This window comes from Equus przewalskii, chromosome 5 (genome assembly GCF_037783145.1).
Source record: "Equus przewalskii isolate Varuska chromosome 5, EquPr2, whole genome shotgun sequence".
In the NCBI taxonomy this organism is placed as follows: Eukaryota; Metazoa; Chordata; class Mammalia; order Perissodactyla; family Equidae; genus Equus; species Equus przewalskii.
Genome location: NC_091835.1, coordinates 42,495,795 through 42,518,132, shown reverse-complemented (window position 1 = coordinate 42,518,132; position 22,338 = coordinate 42,495,795). Strand labels below are relative to the sequence as shown.

General features: G+C 40.5%; 1 protein-coding gene across 2 annotated transcripts in view; it reads left to right on the top strand.

The window, feature by feature from the left end:
- The window catches only part of GRIN2B (glutamate ionotropic receptor NMDA type subunit 2B), a 402,656-nt gene that overhangs the window by 227,036 nt on the left and 153,282 nt on the right, over window positions 1-22,338 (top strand). The window lies entirely within an intron of this gene.

Sequence of the window (22,338 nt, the reverse complement as noted above, 5' to 3'; positions counted from 1 at the left end):
CTGGTTTATTCAATAAAAAGATACGGGTGGAGTTCTGCCCCCCTGACCTCACCTCATAGTCCAGCCATGACTGCAGCACATCCTCTTAGGAGTAGTATGTGATTGTGTGGGGTAGAAGATTCTATTCTGTGCTTTTGTGGTTTTGTTATTTGTGTAAAACAGCTGTGTGTGCACATTGTAGAAAGTCTAACAATGTAGAAGAGCATGAAGAAGAAAGTGAAAATGACCTTAAATCTGACTAACCAGAGGTAATCATTGTTGAAATGATTTGTGAACATCTTTCTAAATATATCCTTGTGCATGTATACCTATGTGAATATAAATCTATAATTTTACGTAAATGGAAATATAACTATACATGTTCAGTAACCTGACTTCTTTCACTCAACAATATGTTTTCAGCGTCTATTTTAAATTTATTATGAACTGTATCATGCACATAGAAAGGTATTCAGGAAAAATAAATACTCAGGTAGCCACCATCTGGCTTAAGAAATAAAATACTAGAAAGTGTACTATGGAGAGATTGAAGTATATCTAGTATAGGTTGAATATGTACCTACTTACGCTTGTTTAACTTCTTGAAGGGGGTTGAACTGTAGCCTCTCAGCTAAGCTCCTAATTCAGAGTTGAAACTAAAACTAGTTTTCATGTAGCTCTATCTGTGATCCAATCCTAATATTCTCCTGCCTTGAAGTCGGCTCTTTCTGCCATCCCTAGCTATCACTGTTTGTTTGTATAGACTGTCTTGGTTTTCTTCCTCCCTCTTGTCTCAGGCTCTTTGACATGCTCTTCTTCCTTTATATATTGCTTTTAAATATTGGTGCTTCTCAGGGTTCTGTCCTAGATCATCTTTTCTCATCCATTGCAAAGGATACAGTTAATATCTGTATGTTCCCCCAAATTGACATCTCTGGCTGAAACCTCTCCCTTGAACCCCAGGTCTGTATCTCTCATTGTGACTAGATATTTTCCTTTGGATGCCACAGGGGCTGAGAACACACCATATCCAAATCTGAACTATTTTCTCCTCTCCTGTTAACCCTCCCACCCTCTTCTACCAAGTATGTACCACCTATAAAGGGTACATCCTATTACCCAGTTGCCTAAAATAAAAATTTCCAAGATGTCCTTGATTCCATATCCCTGACACCTCGTAGTCAGTCTTGCACCATTCCATGGATTTCCTCTGGAGTGCTTCCACTTATTTCATGCCTGTAACATATCCCAGTCCATCTCTTCTTACCTGCGTCGCTGCAGGGCCTCTTAAATATCTTCTGGCTCCCAGTTGTGCTCTTTTTCAATCTACGTTGCAGCCAGAGTGATCTAAAATGAAAATGTGATTTCATCACTCTCCTGCTTAATACCTTCAGTGACTTTTCATTGCTCCTGTAATAAAGTCCCATCTCCTTAATGTGGTTTATAAAGTCTTCCACAGCATGGGCCCCCATATCTTTTCAAAATTGTCTCATGCCACTCTATCCCTTAACCACTACATTCCTGCAATACTGAACTTGCTTTAATTATTTGAAGAAAGCATGTTCTCTCTCACATCCGGCTCTTCTGTCTGCCTTCATTGTCCACCCCAGGTGCACCTACCCACCAATACACAAATACAGATGCTCCTTTAGCTGCCTCATTCTGTTCATTTCTCAGGCTTCAGTTTCGCCCTTGCTTCCACTGGGAAGGCTTTCCTGAACCCTGGCTAACATCACCCTGTTATATGCCTTCACTGCATCTTGTACTTTTCCAAGAAAGCCACTCTTTCAGACGATTGTAATTACATGCTTTATTATCTCTCTTCCCTGTCAGTTCTGTGAAAGCAGTGATTTTTCTAACTCATTTCTGTGTCCCTCACTCCTATCATAGTGTGTGGCACAGAGAAGACACTTGCAATGAATGAATGACATCCTTCAAGACACTAAACGGGGGGCTGGCCCGGTGGTGCAATGGTTAAGTGTGCACGTTCTGCTTTGGTGGCCCAGGGTTTGCCAGTTCGGATCCCGGGTGTGGACATGGCACTGCTTTGTACGCCATGCTGTGGTAGGTGTCCCACATATAAAGCAGAGGAAGATGGGCATGGATGTTAGCTCAGGGCCAGTCTTCCTCAGCAAAAAGAGGAGGATTGGCAGCAGTTAGCTCAGAGCTAATCTTCCTCCAAAAAAAAAAAAAAGACACTGAACTGCCCAGTGCATATTTACCCCACTGGAGCCTTCTTGTTCTGCTCCTCTTTGGAAGATAATAGAAATTTCCTTTAAAAACTTTGTTTATTTGGTTCTATGCATTTATATTTTCTCCTGCTGTTTTTAGTGTTAAATTCAAATCTGATTCAGATTATTTTACCAAACGTTTGTTCATTAAACCAAAGCTAACAGTGAAAGACTATAGACTACAACACCTGCCAAACAACACAAGGAGATCAAGTGGGTGTCTCCTTAAAGTCCATAAATATGGTCCAGGAATGTCTGCCTTTATCTTAAAACTTCTTCTAGGTAACAGTGATCTGCAGACTATTATTATTTTCTATTTGGCTTACTTTACATTAGAATGTAAATGTTATCTCTGAAGCCTGATTTCTAGCCACTATATCTTTAAAATCACAATTAGTTTTAACCTTTGTTACCATCTCTTGTTGCCACTCAGGAAGGTGGCCCTCCTCGGTCCTCTGTTCTCCTTCCTTAGAGGTTGTTGTCACTATGGCCACAAATGCCCACCTCCATCTTCTCAAGTGTAGCAGTCCTAAAAGGAACAAGGATTATACAGTACAGATTATTCATAAATTCCTCGAGTACCAATGGAGAGCAGAGAGAGAAAGAGTCTACCTTCACGTGATTTCTTAGTGTAGTGTTTGAAAGTGTCTTCACTCTCACCAAAGTGCTTCTTCACTAAGATATTTCCTCTGTGAACTTTCTCTCCTGCCCTAGTTCCCTGACTTTTCTGGGGTTCTGTACCTGACTGCCTGTTGGGCATCTTCTCTTGGCTGTCTCCCCTGTCCATATACCTGCATCCATTGCTCATCATTCTTGTCTTTTCCTTCCCCACCTGCTTAAAGCAGCTTCTCATGGTTCCTGAATCCAGTCTCTAGGCTCTTTTGGAAATATTTTGACACATTTTTCTATCAGGACCCAGAAAGGATGGGGGTCGACTAACAGGGAGTATAAGGTGCTATCTCCACAGTTTGAGCTATTATCACTGGGCACAGTGCTCTCAAAACATCAATGGAATTCAATTAAGCACACTTAGTGTAAACTTCTTCCACTTATCCTCATCTGAAATCAGACTCTTGCCCCCCTTGGAGCTCTGGTCTCACTAGGGTCACTCTTTTAAATAACAAACCAAGCAGCCACACCATTTAGCCACAGCAGGAAATCTTTGCAAATAAAATTGTTGGAAATGGTTGGTTGTTTTATGAGGATGACTTTTCCTTTGGCCTGCTGCTCCTGTGTCTGCAACAGCAGCAGCTGGGAGGAGGGCTCCTCAGGAGTTATCTGGGAGTGACCCAGTCCCAGGATGGCACTAGGAATATAGAGTTAGGAAATGGCTTCTCTTCTCACCTTCTGAAGACCCAGGAGCATTAACAGGTCCTGCCCTCCCCGGAACATTGTAAGGGGAGATAGGGCTCTCATTCATACCTGACCAGACTGTGCCTTTCTTTCCATAAAAGGGAAGTTTGTAAGGCTAGATTTAGGGAAGAGGGCCAGGAGGTTATAAGATATGCCTGAATCCCAAAGAGAGACACATTGAAGTGATTTACTTGCTAGTTACTGAAGGAAGATTTTTTTTTAGAAAAAGAAAGGATATACAATCATACCTTGCATAATGATTTTTCAGTCAACGAATGACAGACCACATTTACAATGGTGGTCCCATGAGATTAGTACTGTGTAGCCTAGATGTGTAGTAGGCTATGCCTCTAGGTTTGTATAAGTACACTCTGTGACGTTTGCACAATGACAAAATTGCCTAATGACGCATGTCTCAGAATGTGTGTCAGGTGTTAAGGGATGCGTAATGACTGTATAAGCATTCTTAGAGAGAGTCCTTAAAATGAACATTTTTAGTTCACTATCAGATGAACGTTATTTATCAGGTGTCACTCCACATTCCTTACTGATAACTTCTGAACTCCTTGAAGCTTGGCCAGCTATAGACATGGTGACTATTTCCAGATAGTCTCTAGGCTACTGGACAAGGCTTTTTACCATGGTTGTGAGAAAAATACAGGAATTCAGTTAAATTTGAATTTCAGATAACCAACAGATGATTTTTTTTTAGCATAAGTCTGTCCTAAATCCTGATAGTAAAAGATAATTTGTTGTTTATGTGAAATTCAAATTTAACATGGCTCCTGTATTTTTGTTTGCTAAATATGACAACCCTACTTTGTACACTAATAAGAATGAATTTTCTGTTGAAACTTTGTAGCATTGATTTATGCCTTATTAGTAAATGTATTACAATGTCCTATACCATAGCCCAAGCCATATGGAGTGCGTTTTATTCCAATGGAGAACTTTATTTTATTGAAAGAGTTGGAAAATTTCTTATGTCGTGCATTCTCTAAGTAAAGGATCTTGTTAGTTTCTGAGAAAAGTCTGAAAACCTTTTGGTAGCAGATAATTTGCAAGTGTTTAGAAAGTGATCAGGCCAGTTGTCTAAACCTTCTTTATACCCCGAACTAGAGAAGAATCGTTAGCTATTAGTAGGCACATGTCTATATTTTCCTTTATCACTTCCCCAACAGTTAATGCTTATCTCCTTCTCAATGTGCTCTCTGATACTCTGCCAGACTGTTTCTGTACTCAGGTGATGGCGCGCCTCCCAGTCACTTCTAGGCTCTCTTTCTGTCCTAAGCACCCAATGCTCCTACTCTTCATAAAGAACAACTTTTGGAACTTGTAGAAAAAGCAGATGCTATTTGAGATGGCTGGATGTCAACATAGCAAACCTTTTTTGAATCTTGAGTAATTATTTTTCCCCAGTGTCCTCAGTTTTCCTATTGAACATTTGTTTTGCACTCTGGCCCCCAAAATTCTTCCTTCCTGGTGAAAGTTACCACCTCAAAAGGCCATAATCTTGAGGCTGGCCTGGTGGCATAGTGGTTAAGTTCGTGTGCTCTGCTTTAGCGGCCTAGGGTTCATGGGTTTGGATCCCTAGTGCGGACCTAGCACAGCTCTTCGAGCCATGCTGTGCTGAGCCCATATAAAGTGGAGGAATATTGGCACAGATGTCAGCTCAGTGACAATCTTCCTCAAGCTAAAAGAGGAAGATTGGCAATAGATGTTGGCTCAGAGCCAATCTTCCTCAAAAAAAAAAAAAAGGACCAGAATCTTCCTCCTAGCCCAGCCTTTGAGAAATGGGAATAACTGAGGTAAAGAAAGGTGCTTTGTTAGGTTCTTATTCAAGGAGCTGAGGTGAACCTGTGATGATGTATCTCCTATAACCTTGAGACAGACTCCCCAACCTTGGAACTGTTGTATTAGCTGAAATGATCTCATGGGATGCCCACTTGACTCTCTTGGTCTGGAAAGTGCTCAGAGGTTAAGAAGTAAATGAGGAATTGAGTCAATTAGTTTTTAGACACTATAAGCAAGAGCTTCTTGGTCATTACCCATCTCTTAGTTGTTATTCCTGTTCATGGAATGCCAAGCATAGGCAGATTTATGGTAAGGCAAATATATATTATAGGTTCACTTAATATAATTTATGCGTCAACCAGTCAAAACATTCTGCAGATGCATTGTTATAAGTGGACTAGCACACATAGTGGCCCTCCACCTGATTAAAGAAATCCACTAGAGTCTAAGGAAAGCTACATTTTCATATGAAATGTTTAATAAAGCAAGACACACCTGTGTATATACAAAGAGACTTTTCTCAGTGGTGTAGAAGGAGATATAAATTGGGAAAAATAACTGAAGAATCTCATAACTATCCTAAAAGATATAGCCAATGCTTATTGTAATTCAGGCAAAGCAAGCTTCAACTGTTCATGGAAGAATGACTGAATGTGAGGATTATTCAAACACTTATGTTTTCTTCCAGACTTTCACATTCCTCATATAAGATTTATAGATGGTCAGTTCAGTAAGTGATCTTTGCTTCTTTCTCTTAAATTCAAACCCACGAGAGCATTCTCAAATGTTTAACACTGAGGCCCTTACATGATTCTTTCCTTAATCACTATTTAAATCTATGGCTGACTTGTAAAATTTAAAAGTTACCCATGACATATATGGTGTTTCTTTCCTCTTTCTTCTCTTTCATTTTTCTCCTCCTCCCCCTCTTCCTCCCAGCTCTTTTAATTCCTCTTCTTTCTCCTCCTTTAAAAAACGATTTACAATTTGGAGGAGAGAGCAGGATGATAAAGAGGGGGAGTGAGTGGGGAAAGAATTCCATTCCACTAAGGATACTTTTGACGGGGAGAGAATGCACATCTGTGCTGGGAGAGAAGACACAGGTGGTACATTGTCTATGGGAAGGAACAGGATGTCTCGAAGAAGAAAGAAGCAAGAGCAGAGTAGGACAACAGCTCTTAGTGGAAAAAGTAGACAGGCCTTATTCTGAATAACAGATTCTGCCTCAGAAAGGATGTGGGTTGGTGGCAATGGTAAGGGTTAAGAAGAGAGTCATAAAGTATATGCTCAAAAGCAGCGACTTTGTCAGCCAGCCTGAGGAAGTTATTAACTCCAGTATTAACTCCAGTGTTGGTTGCCTTCCTGAGTACTTACTATACACTCGGCATTGTGCAGGTAGCTAATTTGATCCTTGCAAAAATCCTGATCGACTCAAATGGCCTTGGGAAACATTCCCTGATCACCCTGTTTAAGAGGCACCTTGCACTTACCACCCTCCCAAGCACTCCCTATCCCCATCTCCTGCTTTATTTTTCTCTGTAGCACTTATCTGACATACTGTATATATTTATTTTTAAGTATTCTGTTGTCTCACTCATCTCGGTTGAACTCAAGCTCCACGAGAGCAGTAGTTTTTTAACCTCTGTGTTCTTGGCACATGCCTGAAACATGTAGGCACTTGATAAATATTTGTTGGATAAAAGCATGAATGAAGACAGGAGTCATGATCCCCATTTTACATATTTTTAAGAAACCTGAGCCCCAGAGACCCCCAGCTTAGGCTTTGTGATGCTGGGATCTGGCCTGGATCTGCCTCAAGGACCTACATTTCAGCCCCTCGTGGTGCTGCACATTAACCAAGCTTCAAAGAAATCTCGGCTTCACTTAAAATCAGAGCATTAGAGTTGGAAGAGTCCTTGGTGCTCATCTGATCCCACCCTTTCAATATGTATATTCTCACAGAATAGACAGTAGAGTGAAGAATGAATTTTTACAAATGGGAAAACAAAATCTCAGAGTGGTCACTTATCAGTCAGAGGCTGGTCGGGTACAGAACCTGATGCTCTTGATGGCAGGAGCAACACTCTTCATAGAGCACGATGCCTCTTAACTGCTTGACCATGTCCTCAGAAGGGCTGGCAGGCAGCCAGGGCTTTCTTGTTAACCTTTGCCCTGGTGTGGTAATGTCCCCATGATTCTTGCTCCCTTGGTTCTTACCTAGACTAGGGTACAGATTCACAGTTAATGGGAATTGAAGCTGGTGTTATTTAGGCATTGAGTGGGAGTCATTTCTCCATCTGCTCTCTTTTCCCACGAGGAGATAAAGGCTGACTGTGTTGGGGTAAGGATGGGGGCAAGTTGCCAGAAAGCTAGAGTGCTGTCATTTATGGTTACAGACATGGGCTGGAAGCCTGAGTGAGGGCTGGACCACAGCCGGCTGAGGTCAGCTTAACTAACATGAGCTTCTTGAGAGCCAAGATGGTTTTGTGGCTTTTGCATCTATATAAGACCTCATACATTTTAAATAAATAATAGTTTGAGACTTTCTCTTTGTTTCCTCTCCAAGGAAGCTGTCAGGGATGCATAGATGGTCATCTCCTGGAAAGAATTCTCCAGGACCTGAGAAGGATTTGGAAGGAGCAGGGTGTTCAGCATGACTGACCTTCAGCAGTGGTTGCCAAGGGGTTTGAACCAGCACTGCAGACAGGGGCATGTGTAGAATCCAGGAAGAGGGTGGCAGCAGGAGCTGGGATAGAGGAAGCTTCCCTCAACTTTTCAGGGGTTTGTCACTGGCATATTCTTTTCTGGGAGGGCCTGGTGGGGTTAGTGTGCCCAGACTGGCACCAGTCCCCAAGCTGGGCCGGCTGGTCACACATGAAGGAACTGCTGCTGACAGATTAGAGCTCCCTGCTGTTGAAATCTGTTCCCTCTTGTCCAGCTTCCAGCAGCAGCAGCCGGCCAGGGGCTGCCTACTACCTCCCTCGCTGCTCAGGCTTTTTCTTTTCCTCATTCATTACTGCTTCACACCGCCCTCCACCTTTCTTTCTTTGTTCTTTCCCATCTCTTTCTCTATAGGGTGTTCTCTTCATTGATCTTTTGCTGCCACTCTCTTCTTTCAGTCAGCTTTCATTTAAAAGCTTTAAGGGCTTTCCTGCCTAGCTTTCTATGTTTGTAAATGAACATATGTGGAATTCTTGCATGTACATACACGTATTCATGTGTGCATGTATTATACATCCATACAGCACATATTTATGTATGTACATTTACATCTGTCTAATGGAGTAGAGCATTATTAAGAGAAATGGATAACACACTTTTACATGTTGCATTTCCCCAATTCTCCCTGCTACTGAGACTGTTTAGTTGACTGCATAAGAAGAGTATTGCATTAGTCGAGTATGGGATAGAAGTTGGGAAGAATCCTTTCATATGGCTTCCCTGGAATTAGCTCTGGTGAATATCAACAAGATTTTTCCTTCCAATCTGATTCCATTTTTAAAGTCTTGATGGCTGTAAGGATGGTTGCTAAGAAACTCTAGCACATTTATTGTTTGGGCAAAGGAGATAGACTCAGTAGTCAAGTGGTTCTGTATACTTTTAAGAAATCCATAAATGTCTTCTTTTTCTAAATGAAAGATCTTCCCTGAGGAAGCAACAGAAATAGCCATGGAAGCCACACCATGACAATACCATATTCATTCTAAGTGGTCCTTGTCATAATTCTCTGAAAGAGATCACAGATGGAGTCCAGATGAGAATATGTATCAAAATACATTGAGTGTTTGACATAAAACTTGATGATCAAAAACTTCAGTTTATTTTTATGGCCAATGATGATAATAATAAAAGTGACCATTTTCATACAGAGAATCTTCTTGTATATCATCTCACTAAATCATTACAACAAACCTGTGAGGGCTTCTTCTATTCACTACACAGATTGACAGTGGATATCAACAGAGAAAACTCAAATACTTACTTCCTTTTAATTTTCCCAGTGGCATTTCCAGCACTCCCACCCAATTTTTTTTTTCTCATTGAATAAAAATCTACCAGGAACTTTTGTTTAGGCAAAAATAGCACATTAGAGTGTCATTATAATATAGTTCATTATTACATAGGTTTTATTTACATATCAAGTTCTCTCATTATTGAGTATGTTGAGAAAAAGCCAGATGTGTGTGTGTGTGTGTGTGTGTGTTTGTGTGTATTATAGACTATGACTTAAAATAGTGAGGATCCCACAGGCTACACAGAGTCATTATTCTCATTGCTGTGTTACCACATGTGTTCACACAAAGACTTACCTCTTTTACCTGGCAGAGGGGAGGTCGCATATTCAACAATCTGATGTATCTAGAACATAACCAAGAACCACAAAGAAGGCCAAATTGGGCTTGGAGCTAAAAATCACTGATGTAAAATTCTTTCCCTAAAATGACTGTGGTTTATTTTAACTCAGAGCTCATTTACTCTCATTTTATACATACTTCTAACTGCTAAGAAGCTTGTGGGGCAATTGGATTAGACATGTCATAGAGTATCAATAACCCTGTTTAATAAGATACATAAACATATTTAGGTGGTTTGTTCAGAGGTGGTACAGTAGCTGCATGATCATCAGGACGGAAACTCCTGCAAGCTTTCTCGTTTTTTTGTTTATTGGGTGTGGCCTCTATCCCCATGCCCAAGATGGCTGCCGAAGTCCACTTTCAAGCAGCAGATTGAAGTCAGGAAGGTGGGCAAGCCCTTTCCTTTTTAAGGAGATTACCCAGAAGTCTCATACTTTACTTATAGCCCATTCCTTAGAAAGCAGTCAGTGCCCACAGCTAGCTGCAAGAGACGCTGGGAAGTTTAATTTAGTTTAGTTTTTAACCTGGGCAGTAATGTACCCAGTTAAAAATCAAAGTTCTGTGAGCTAGAGAGAAAGTTAAGGCCGTGTCTTTGGTGGGCAACTAGTAGTGTCTGAGATACGTGTTTATCTGATTTCCCAGATAACAACAGCTTAGAAATAACAAACATGATGAGAGTCAAGTAGGCAAGCTGATAGCATTAAGAAATAACAAACAGAATGATAAGGTCCTGAAAATATTAGAAAAAACCAGTGGGAGACCTTGAAAGGAATGCTTGTCTAAGACTACTTGGGGAAAATTGTCATATACTCCCCAAAAGGTATATCTCCCCCGCCTTAAAGCATCCCTGTATAGCAAAATTGCATAGTCATTGTTGGGTCATCAATAAGAGCTTAAAATTATTGATTATCTTTGGTTTAAGAAGTCAGAGAACCCTGTAATAACTTTCTGAAATTTTCCGTTTAAAATGCTTCCTATAATCAAAAAAAAGCTTGGTACTTAAAAATACTAAGCTTCAGCAATTTAGAAAATTTACTTTAAAAAAAGGTAATTGAATGAATACTATGTGCCAAGGGCTTTATATAGCCTCATTTAATCTTAAAAGTACTGTACAGCAGCATTACCACCTCCATTTTTCAGAGACAGAAACTGTGATCCAGAAAGGTGAAGTTCCTCTTCTACTTTACTTACAGATAATGCTGGGTTTCACACACAAGGCTTTATGAATTCCGGGCGTACTTTGCGCCATGCTGTTCATCCTTCTGAGAACGTCTTGGTACTCTATGTATACGAACACATCATTAACCTGTGGGACAGGTGGGTTTGTAATAGAGTTTCCTTTCCCGTCCTCTCTGCTGAATTCTTGTCCTGAAGACTAGATCATGCGACATCCCGAATCAGTCTGGGGACAGCATCCAGAACACACATGTTAAGGATGTCCCAGACTGAGCCTGATTATTTTCCTGTCTGTCCTGAAGTATGTCGCATCTCTGTTTACTGGCCTTGCTTTGATCTTGCTTATGCCTTCCCTTGCTGATTGGGAAGGATGATTGTTTTTTCTTATCTTATTCTTGTATATTACAAAGTCCTTTTACCCACGTATGGAAAAACAGCAACGTAGTATCTGCAGACCTGAAAGTCCTTGGAAAAGTGAGAGCAAGACTTTCTGTTCTAAAATGTGCTAGGGCTCCCGGAGGTTACAGACACGTTGAACATACTGTCAGGGACATGTAATAAAACAAAACAAGACCTTGGCCTCTGTCATGATTTACAAATGTCCTCCAGGGCCACTATTTATTTTTGACAGGTCAGATAAGTTTGGATTTGTTTAAGGGTGATGCTGCGGCAGAGATTGGAGAAAGGTAAAAGCAATGCTATTGGGAGTGAAAGAGATGTGACATGTGGAGGGCCGCTCTTCTGAACCTCACAATATTACTTTCACTGATAGGGACTTAGTGACAAGGTCAGTAGGTATTTTGACTCCCTGTTATGTACTGAACCCTGTGCTAGATGCTGGGCATACAGACAATACACATCATCCATTTGATTGGCCTCATGAAGAGTGGGCGTCTGCAGAGTGTCCTTTTAATTTGCTGGTTTGGATTTATTTTTCTTGTAACATAAAGTGAATTGCCTAAGAGGCTAGCAGAATGAGCCTAAGAAACAGAATCAAAATTTCAGAATATGTTGGCTAAAAATATCAAGAATTTTCTAGTACTTCTGACACAAGGCCATGAAGGATCCCTTCTGATAGAGAGCAGGATAGTGGAGTTGAGGAGAAAAGAACCATTCTAATATAGCTGATTCTAGCTTAATTCTTGATGTCGTTGTCACAGATTATTAGCCATGTGCAAACTCAAAACCTCATAAAGGAATATTCTTTTGAATATATTAGAACCCCTCCCCCACATGTATACACATGCACTTTGTGCCCTCACTCACAAGTTTAAAAATAGGAACCGTGGTGTTGCCATGACTCCCAGTGCTACTCAGCGGCCTTCCTTTCCTTTTGATGTGATTTCACTTCAGAACACGATTTAGCAAGGATTCGGCTCAGAGCGGCCTCTAGTGGCTCAATCCTTAGGGAAGTTCTTCCTTCACGGAACATTCAGCCAAATTCTAATATTAACCTGTGTTGACCAACTTGAACACTTGTGTATTCTGAACCATTCTCCATGTTATCAGCTTTTTGCAGCATCTTTCTCACCAGCCATGAGTAACAAACCAGCTGGGACCTACTGTGTGCTCAGAACTATGGGTAACAGTCCAGGAGTTCACTGTCTTGCTGGGGAGATGAGGACTGCATCCCACAAACACTTAAAGAAAAGTATATAGAGAGCAGGGCAGGGAAAGTGGGTGGTAGAGGTAGTGATAAGCGAATGAAGTGATTCAAATAAAATATGTTTCCTATGATCATCAGAAGTTAACATTTTTCGTTTTCAGATAAAGGAGTCTTCTAAAATTTATCACCTGATACTGATTCAACAGCCCTTAGGGAAGTGTTGATGTGCTGACTTGCTCCCATGCTGTCTTTAGTTTTGTGTTTTGAGTTTCCTGTGTTAGTGCTTTGCAGTCCTGACTGCACGTTAGAATTCCCTAGGAAGTTTTAAGTAACTGTATACAGATCCTGAGGTCCCACCCTGCAAAACTGTGTTGACTTAGAAAGCAAGGGAGTAGGGACCTGGGAACTGACATGTATTAAAAGCTCTCAAGTGGGTTCTAAAGAGCAGCCAGAGTTGTGAATCACTGTTCTCAACTCTCCTGTCATTTTTGTGGCCCCAATGACCAGAATAGGGTGAAAGGCAATGATAGCATTTGCATAAATTTGGACTTGATTCTAATGAAAGAATTCCTTCCTTAGATTCTTTCCTGACGATGTCTAAAATTTGTTGTCCCTCTTAGCGCTATGAAACTCAAATTCTGGAAAGGGGACAGGATACAGGCATATCGTCAGTGGTGATTCTCTTGCAGGTGGTCTTGATTTCCTAAGATGGTTTTGGTCCTTTTGCTTATGCTCCGTGTGTCCATTTTATACAGAGAGATTTGTCAGGAAAGCTGGCAGCATGAGCATCAAAAGAAATATGACTTTAAATGGCACTTCATTCCCTTGTACAAAAGAAACAGAACTTTAAAGCTGCAAATTTGATGCTGCTGGCCTAGATGAGAAATTTATGCTTTGCTAAATTTTGGAGCACACAAGTGGTTTTAAAGTGAAAGTTATTAGCACTAGAAAGTAATATCCTTTATATTACTACACTGTTATTACATTTAATGGAATTGCTCCCTAAAGTGCTACAGAATGAAAGGAAAAATGGAGTTTAGAATGAGGAAGACACGTGAGGAGGGCCAAAGTGAGAAAGGACGTGATGGGCCACCTTGATCTACAGCTCTCGCCTGGAGTCTGAGAGAGCTCTTCAGGGGAACCCATTGAGTTGGGCTTGATAATGTCCTGGCAGGAATTTTCAGGTAGTTTCATAATGTGTGGCATTATTATGGTCCTGTCTGCTGTGAGCAAGCAAGAAAGCTAGGCTAAGGCATAGCCTTGGAATTGTATTAAGGAAGGACATAATTTTTCAGAATAGAGTAATGCCATCTATCTGATTAAAGACTTTGAATGGCATAGGGAACTTTATCCAAAGGAATAAGAAGAAGAGAAAGAAATGCTACATTATTGTTGTTAAAGCTCTTTGTGATTTGTAAGAGAGAACCATGACAGAGTCTTCAGACAACTTACCAAGTAGGTAATTATTAGGTGATTGTTGTCATTGCCTTTAACTCCTGTCTTCCACTCACTCAGCCATGTCTCCATTTATTATAGAGGTGCCTGGCTGGACAGATGGCATTTTGCATCGTGTCCTCAAAGCCATCAGACTTGAGCTTCTTTGAATGAGCAGGGGGGATGAATCCAAAATACTTATTTTTTCCCTAAACCCCAGGTTTCAGATCTGGGCTGTTTTATGGAGCTTTCTGGCATCTCTTCACCAATAGCATAACATGAGGGAGGAACTAATCACTATTAAGAAGCATTTATTAATTGCTACACAATGTTTGTTCCTCTTTTGGGCTCGGCCAGGCATGTTCTGATATCGAGCTGGCTCCTCAAGGTTGAATTGAAAATATCTTATGCAGGCAGTCAAATCTTTATTTTGCATATGCTCAATGACTGCTGCTGTAAGTAGGATTATGTGTTTAGCTGTTTGTTTTTAAATGTATGCAGGTTTTTCTGGAATTCATGTCAGGGACACACAAGACAATGTTGGGTTCTGCTTTGGAGGTGAAGGGTGGATGAAAGGAGGTGTAGCTACTACGCTGCGAATCTCAATTGTGGGCCCATGAGTCCTAAAGGCTGAGAGCTGTGGCCATTCTATTGTCCCTTGTACTTTATAGGGATTTTCTTTCCCTTGCTGGCATTGTTTTCATCTTGCCTGAAGTGGTATCAACTTCTTTTCCTTTGGGCTGTTCAGTGTTTTCTTAAGAATCAGGCAGCGAGAAGAAAGGACACAAGAGTTAATCTCCCCAGAGTACCTCACTGTGCTGTCCGCCATACTAACGCGGCGAGTCAAAGAGGTGACCTAGAAACTCCATATGCTCTCCTGGAGGATCTGAGGGTATATCCAAGAGTTGAGTGGTCTCCTGGTATTTCTTTTTCCTCTTTTCTGTGGGAGAAGATAGTTCATATGTCTCAGTGTCAGGAAGGCTGAAACATTTCTTTTTCTATTGCAAAGGTAAAATTGGAAAGTGGGAAAAGAAAGCAGGCACAGCACTTGATTGAGCCTTTGAAATCTTTTGGGTTCCTTGTAAAGGACACACATGCTATGTCTGTCAGCCCTGGCAGTGACACATGCTTCAGATTGTGAGCTTCTTTTTTTCTAAAAAAGTGCCTGTCTCTTCTATTCCTTCTGAGCACTGGGAAAGGATCCTACTTCTCCACACTTGGTTGTACCAGCTGTCGAATAAGTCACTCTGGTTATTAGTAAGCAGCAGGGAAATACGTCTATAAAAAAATAAATTGACAGGAGGTATAAAGAAGGAACAGGACATATCTCAGGAGTAAGATTCACTTCAGAAATAAGTAAGACCAGGATGTGATCCTGTAATGCTTAGGTGCTGAGCTCCTGATCACAGAGCCCCCAGAACATGCCATTGGTCCAGCCTGCATTGGTCCCTCCTAACAGAGCAGAGCTACTGCCAAAGGAGGATCAGCCTTATGAGAGGAGAGCAGTCCGCCTTAACATAGCAGCGTCATGCCTTGACTAGAAAATGAAAACCTTGTTTTGTGAACTTAATATAGGGGTGAAGAGGTGATCTCCTTGAAGGAGCTCAAAATCCCTCAAATATATTGTGATTGCCTTTCCAAAGGAGAAAGAACCAGGGCCTGATTAGACCTCAATTCCAAAAGCAGGACAAAGGCCTTGGCAAGCATCTTCCAGGAAGCTGATGTCGGGTAGTTGCTTTGGATGATGAAAAACCCATCACCTTGGCATCTGCAGTTTTTTGGATGGCGAGATTGTCATTGAAGACCTTGAAGTGGCTAAAGTAGTCTTTCTCAAATCAGGTTGGGGATGAGGAAGAAGTTGTAGCCCATGACTTACTGAATTAAATAAGATTTGAGTATTTTGCAAATAATGAAGAATTGGCTATCTAGAGCAGAAAGCTAATTTTTCCGAAGATCTCTGATGGCTTCCTTTTATCCACTGGATGAGATATGTATTCTTATGCAAGCCATAAAAGACTTTTGAACATCTGGGCCTAACTTTCATGACTGGACTTGTCTTATCTGTCACCCATTTCCAACTCCTCACCTTGCCCCAACATAACACTACTTGTGATCCAGTAACATCGAATGACATGACTGGTTATTCTCTAAATAGGACAGTTTTTTACTGCTCCGTGCATCTCCATGGACGCTTCTCTCTGATGCTCCTCTTTCCACTTCCCTGGTGAATACACAAATGTCCTTTAAGATCTAACACAAGTCCCCTTTCTGAAGCTTTCTCTAATGATTCCAGGTAGAATTAGTCATTCCTCTCTTTGTGCTCCCATAGCCCTGTGTTCATACCTCTATTATAACACTTAGATGTGCAAGCAGTTCAAATTAAAGGTGTATCTGGGAGTGTCTAAGGCTAAGAATGTCTCATTCATTTTTGTAGCCATCCCAAGACTCAGTGCACAGAAAACTCAGACATTTTTTATTGAATGAAAATATGAAATGAATCAATAAAGATGAAAGATAGGGGTTGTGCATGTGGAGTGAAAAAGTGATTATTCTTTTTAAAAATTAAATATGCTATCCTTCATATGTGAAGGTGATTTTTCTGATTCATTGCAAGTAAAATGTAGGCTTTGAACTAGTTTTCAACATTTGCTCTGTGTTCAGAGAGTGTTCACGTGGTCTTTTGCTTTATAATCAGTAACATACTTGGAAATTATCCCTCACTGCCCTTTACTCCTTTTACATAGAGTCAGTCAGACTCCCAATAATTCCTGCATAGTGCCCCTAAGTTAAGTTGTTCCTTCCTCTGTACTTTCATAGTCACTGTCCTCATTAGCTTGTGCCTACTTTTCTATAACAAGCTTCTCTGTGTCCCTTATCTTTAATATCACAGCAATCATCTTACCCACTCTCAGGTTTATATTTTCAAATATCATTTTACTCATATGATTAAGGATCTGTGGGAATTTATTTTAGACAAATTGAAACTTAGCACGGCAGTCATCCTCCCTGGATCTCAAATTGCTGATCTCAAATTACTTTCCAAAACAGACATCTTTTCTAGGCACCTCCCTCTCTTCACCATCCAGCAATGTGGTCTGTATGGTAGAGGGAGCACTCTGCTGAGAGGTTGGAGAGCATGATTCTGTCCCCAGCTTTTTTACTGATTAGCTGTGTTACAAGTCATTTCACCTTTTCAGACTTTGGTTTTCTCATCTGTAAAATAATGTTAGGAGAGATGCTTGCTTGGAAAGAATTTGAAAGAGCCCTGTGTGTTCTTTCTGATTCTAAAGTTCTTTGATTTCATGAAGTATTGAACTTCTATGTTCCCTTCCAACTCTATGATCAATGAAGTAACTTGAATAAGATTTGAATCCAGAACCTTGGCCTCATTCCTAGGACATTATTTTACAGCAGCTGACTAAGCACCAGAGGGGCATGAAGAGGAGGGCCTCTGTGGAGCCTGCCTTTTTGCATGGATTTAAACAACACCAGGAGCCATCCTTTTTCAGATTAGTTTTAGTTTTTCATTCAGCCAAGCTTTTGATTCACTTGATAAAGAAAAATAAATGGGTTGGATTTGATTTTATTTGATTGAAAAGATTTATTTTATATTTTTCCTGCCTCAGTGAACACTAACCAGCAGTTATTCATAGTCTAGTTACCCAATTCTGGGCCATCTGAGTTCTTGATTCTGCTTTCCTCTTCTCAGGCCCAATTTTTGGTAGAGATTTTACTTTTTAGGAAACAACACCTGAAGATAAACAGTGTAAAGGTTAGGACATGGACCTCAAACTGCTTCTTGTCAACTTTTCTTATTTGATAGGGTTCTACTATTGGAATTGTTCAGCATGCCCAAGGTTGAATTTTCGTGATATACCCCCATAAACCTTTCCCTCCACTACTTTTCTCCATCTCAGGGGAATGGCATGGTTATCCTTCTGGTTGGGTGTGTCAGAAATTTGCAAATCACCTTTGATTCTTTTCTCTTCCTCACCCCCTTCATCTAATCAATTTCCTAATGTTACTGGTTCTATAGCAAAATATATCTCAAATTTGTCCACTTTTTTCAATTTTCCCTAAATTCCTAGTTAAATTACATGCACAGACACACACACACACACACACACACACACACACACACGTATGTATGCATTAATGTGATTATTTGTTTAATGTTTGTGTCCTCCTCTGACTAGACTATTAGCTCCATGTTGGCAGCCATGTGTCTGTTTCACTTACCATTGCACTTTAATGCTTAGCACTTTAATGGCTCAGAGCAGGCACTCATTAAATATTTGTTGAATGAATGAATTAAGTTAAGCTAATTTTAAAGTTAACCTTTGAATTATCTATGGACTTGATATCCTCTGGGCCTCTAAATGATCTACTTAAGACTTTCGGGTTCTATTCTTAGGTTCTTTATATTTTCTACAAGGAGTGCACAGAGCTGTACTTGGTATGAAGGACAACGCAACAGAAAAGACACGTTCTAGTTCTCCCAGAACTTGAGTTTAGTTTAAGAAGTAAAGCCTGCACACACAAAAATGTTGAATAAAAGTTCAAGGCAGAGTATAATTAGGTGTCTCAAATGAGTAGAACAGTTCATTTGCTACAGTTAAGGAGTGTTGTCTGTGTATGCTGAAGTTGCGGCCTTGAAACATCAAGGAGAAATTGGAGGCACTGATACTTGACCTAGATTTGGAAGAATGTAGAATGTAGAGGTCCAAGGGAGGGTGACATTCCTCCAAGTGAGAATGATAGCGTGAACAAAGATTTGGACTTGACACTTGACACTGAATGTTCATGTGAAGGTTATATTGGCATGAAGTTCATCTGAATGGAATTGTAGACAAGTCATGGGAAATGAGAGTGGAGGTTACAGTGGGGCAAAGTTGATCTTTTGAAAGGCAACATGCTATAGTAGGAAAAGTACCATATTGGGAGTTGGCATCTAATTGTGTGACCTTAATCAAGTCGTTTACTCTCTCCAGATCTCAGTTGTTTCACCAAAAAAAAAAAAAGGTATGGTAAAGAGCATGCGTCAGTTAAAGGTAGGATTACATCAACTTTTAGCTATTATATATTTCTGCAAAGGAGTTGAAATAGATAACAATGATGTGTCTTTCTGCTTTAAAATCCTGTGCTCTATGAAACAGACTATTTGGTTCTTGAATCCGTGGCTTGGGCTGAATGAGTGTCACTCACTGCTAACCAGTAGGTCATGGGAAACCCTGCAAACTAGATTAATGTCACTTAACTTTATCCTGTGAGGTAACCATAGGAAATACTTGATAAAATGGTTGTTTTTGTGAAGATTAATCCTGTACCACTATTTGAGAGAATGGGGAAGAGTTAGCCAAGGTGGGAAACAAGTCAGGACTTTTCAAAGTACTCCAAATGCAGGGTCACAAGAGCCAGGATTTTGGTGGTCACTGGGTTTGCAGGAGAATTTTGAAGCCTGCTTCTTTAGGATCTGGTAATGTCCTATAAAGAGATAATATAGGAGATAAAATACTCAAAGCTGGCTTTTAGATTTTAAGATTGAAAGGATGGTGATGGATCAATGGAAAGTGAGAAGTTGAAATGGGAAGCCGTTTTTCACAGAAGATGCGTTAATTTCTGAGCTGAGGGGTGGACATGTAGGTGAGGATGTCTTGCAGTGCCTACAGTTGTACAACCTGGAATGCACAGTTACAGGTTTGAAATTTATCAGATAGAGTAGATACCACTGTCAGTGGCCAGCTGAGAAAAGATCAGTTCTCTCAGGAGAAGAGTATATAGAGAAAGGTAAAGTGAAGTTCAAACTGAGCCTTGAACATCCGGTACAGTTGGAAGGGGAAAGCAGAGTATTCAGCAAAGTCCACAGGCCTGGTGGGGACAGGAAGGTAGGATTTTGGTGGTCAGCTCTGTAGGGGGCAGGTTATTGAAGCCAAAAGAAATGACTTTAAAGAAAGGAAAAGGGGTCAATAGCGTCAAATGTGCTAGAGAGGGCAGGCATTTGTGGACCATAAATATCTTTTATTTCCTCTTTTATACCATTAACCCCCATTTAGTTTTTTGATTGTTCAGGTTAGTTGCCTAGTTTTTGATCATTTTGTTATTTTTAAACAGCATAGAGAGAGAATTAAAGGAAAGGGAAGGATTCAACTATTTACCCCCCTATTACCAGGTGTAGGAAAAGGTTGGTGGGAAAGGAGCTTAAGACTCTCTGTTGCTAAAATAAAATTTGAATCCTTTGCACAATATCGGAAGCTATAGGGGTCTCTGAGCATCCTGGCCCCTATACTTGTTTGCTGAGTGACCATTGCCACGTTACCTAACCTCTCTGAGCTTGCCTACGACTTCATCTGGAAAAACAGAGATAACACTAAAGGCTTCCTGTTGTGTTTCTGCTGGTTAAATGAGAAGGTGTGCTTAGCAGAGACCTGATACCAAAAAAAATGCTCAAAAGAACATACTCATTGTTTTTGTTATTATTATCTTATTCTACTTGTTTTTACTGTCCTCACTCATAGTGACACTAACAACTGAGAATTCAATGGAAAACTGTATTTAGAAAGTGTAAGCATTAAAGATTGTATTTTTCTTTCCTCAGTTTTTCCAAGAGGGACAGATTTCTTCCACTACAGTTTTGTAAGACATAAATCTATATGAAATGTAGACGGTTACTTGCTCCTGAATCTTCCCTGCCATGGGCTCCTAGCATTGATTTGCCTAAAGTGTGGTGACAAAACATACATGAGGAATGCTGAGGAAGGGGCCAGGAAATGCCACATGATAGGAGGAATGAAATTATTTTAGTCTCTCGGTTTGAAGTGTTCAACTGATACCGGAATGGGGGGAGTCATTCTGAAAGAAAAAAAATGTGTATATTTCTGAGAGCAAAGGTGCATGTGCTGACAATTTAGATTTTTGCCCAGAAAGATGCTGGCATTTTCTTTCTGGGGGCGGTTCTTATGTTTCCAACAGTGTTCCCACTGCATACCATGTTCTCTCCTCTTCCCACCCCCCTCCCCATATGTCTTCCTCTTTGTTTCGCCCACCCTACTCCTGGTTTCTTTCTGTCTCTCTATTCTCTTGTAGGTTATTTCCCTTCAGTAAGAACATGAGTCGTGTCATAGAACAGAGTATTACTTTCCCCAAACCCTGTTCTTCATCTCTTCAGCTGTTTCTTTTCTGAAAGTTCTGGAATGAGCAAGAGATCTGGGAAACAGTCTTTTCTACATATTCTATTGTACTTCTCCCATGTTTCTTTTTCCTCTGATAATTCCTTTGGCACCATCCTCTCTCCAACTTCCCCAAGCTTCCTCCCTCGTAACTCTTCCTTCCCTTTTCCTTCAAGACTGTCTCTCCATGAATTGGCTTTTCCCAGCCCAAGGATTATTTGGCCTTGGAAATCTTCATCACTCAAAAGCTAGGGCAGACAGAGAACTACATACAAATGGGAGGGAGCAAAGGAGTAGAGCTCTCTGAGAATGAGTTTGAACATGAGTAAAACTGACCTGAACAGCCAGATGCAGCTGTAGAGATGGCAGTGAATTATTTGGGACAAAGAGTTCCGATAGATGACATGACATGCAGGGGCTAGTTAACATTAGCTTCCACCCCCACCCCCATACAGGAGTGAATGTTAGGTTATTGCTAGCATGTTTGCGTTTCTTTTTTTGAAGCACAGGGTATCTAGTGCCAAATAAATGACAGAAAAAGACAAAACATCTGTCTTAGACTTTAGCCACATTCTGATTTCGTCTCTTACTCAGATGGAGACACAATACCCTGAATGAAAATACCATCATATTATGCTGTTTGATTTGTGTGAGAAGATACTTGTGTAGATAGAGGGTTTCACTGTTGGGTGATGAGGGAGACAGAGTTTTCTTCTGAATGACTGAATAAAGAAGAGAAAATAAGTAGATATCAGTTCTGTGCAAAGAAAAATCCAGAGAGGGAATTAATCGCTATGAAAGTGATTCTCAAACTGGGAGGTTATTTGGACATTCTGACCAGAGTTACACAAGTTTGAAGGTGACTGTTGGTAATGGTGGCAATAGCAAATTGTATTCCTTCCATCCATCCATCCATCCAATTTTTATTGAGCATTGGCTATGTACATAGCCAGTGTCAGGTGCTGTGTTTACATTTGCTTCCTGCCATTAAGGGATTCTCAATATTCTCAGTATTGCAGCACACACAAAGAACGTATGAACTAGCATTTCCCCTGTGGGCCTTTTCTCCACACTTCTCTTAAAATTGTCTTTGAAGCCAGAAACTGTAGCTCTCTGAGTGTCTCCTTAGGGATTAAAATGCCCACAAGACAAAATGCTAGCTTGAGATTTTTAAAAATTTGATTTAGTTTTTATTTTTAATATGCATGGAAAAACATTCTGATGCATAGGGAGTTCTAGACACC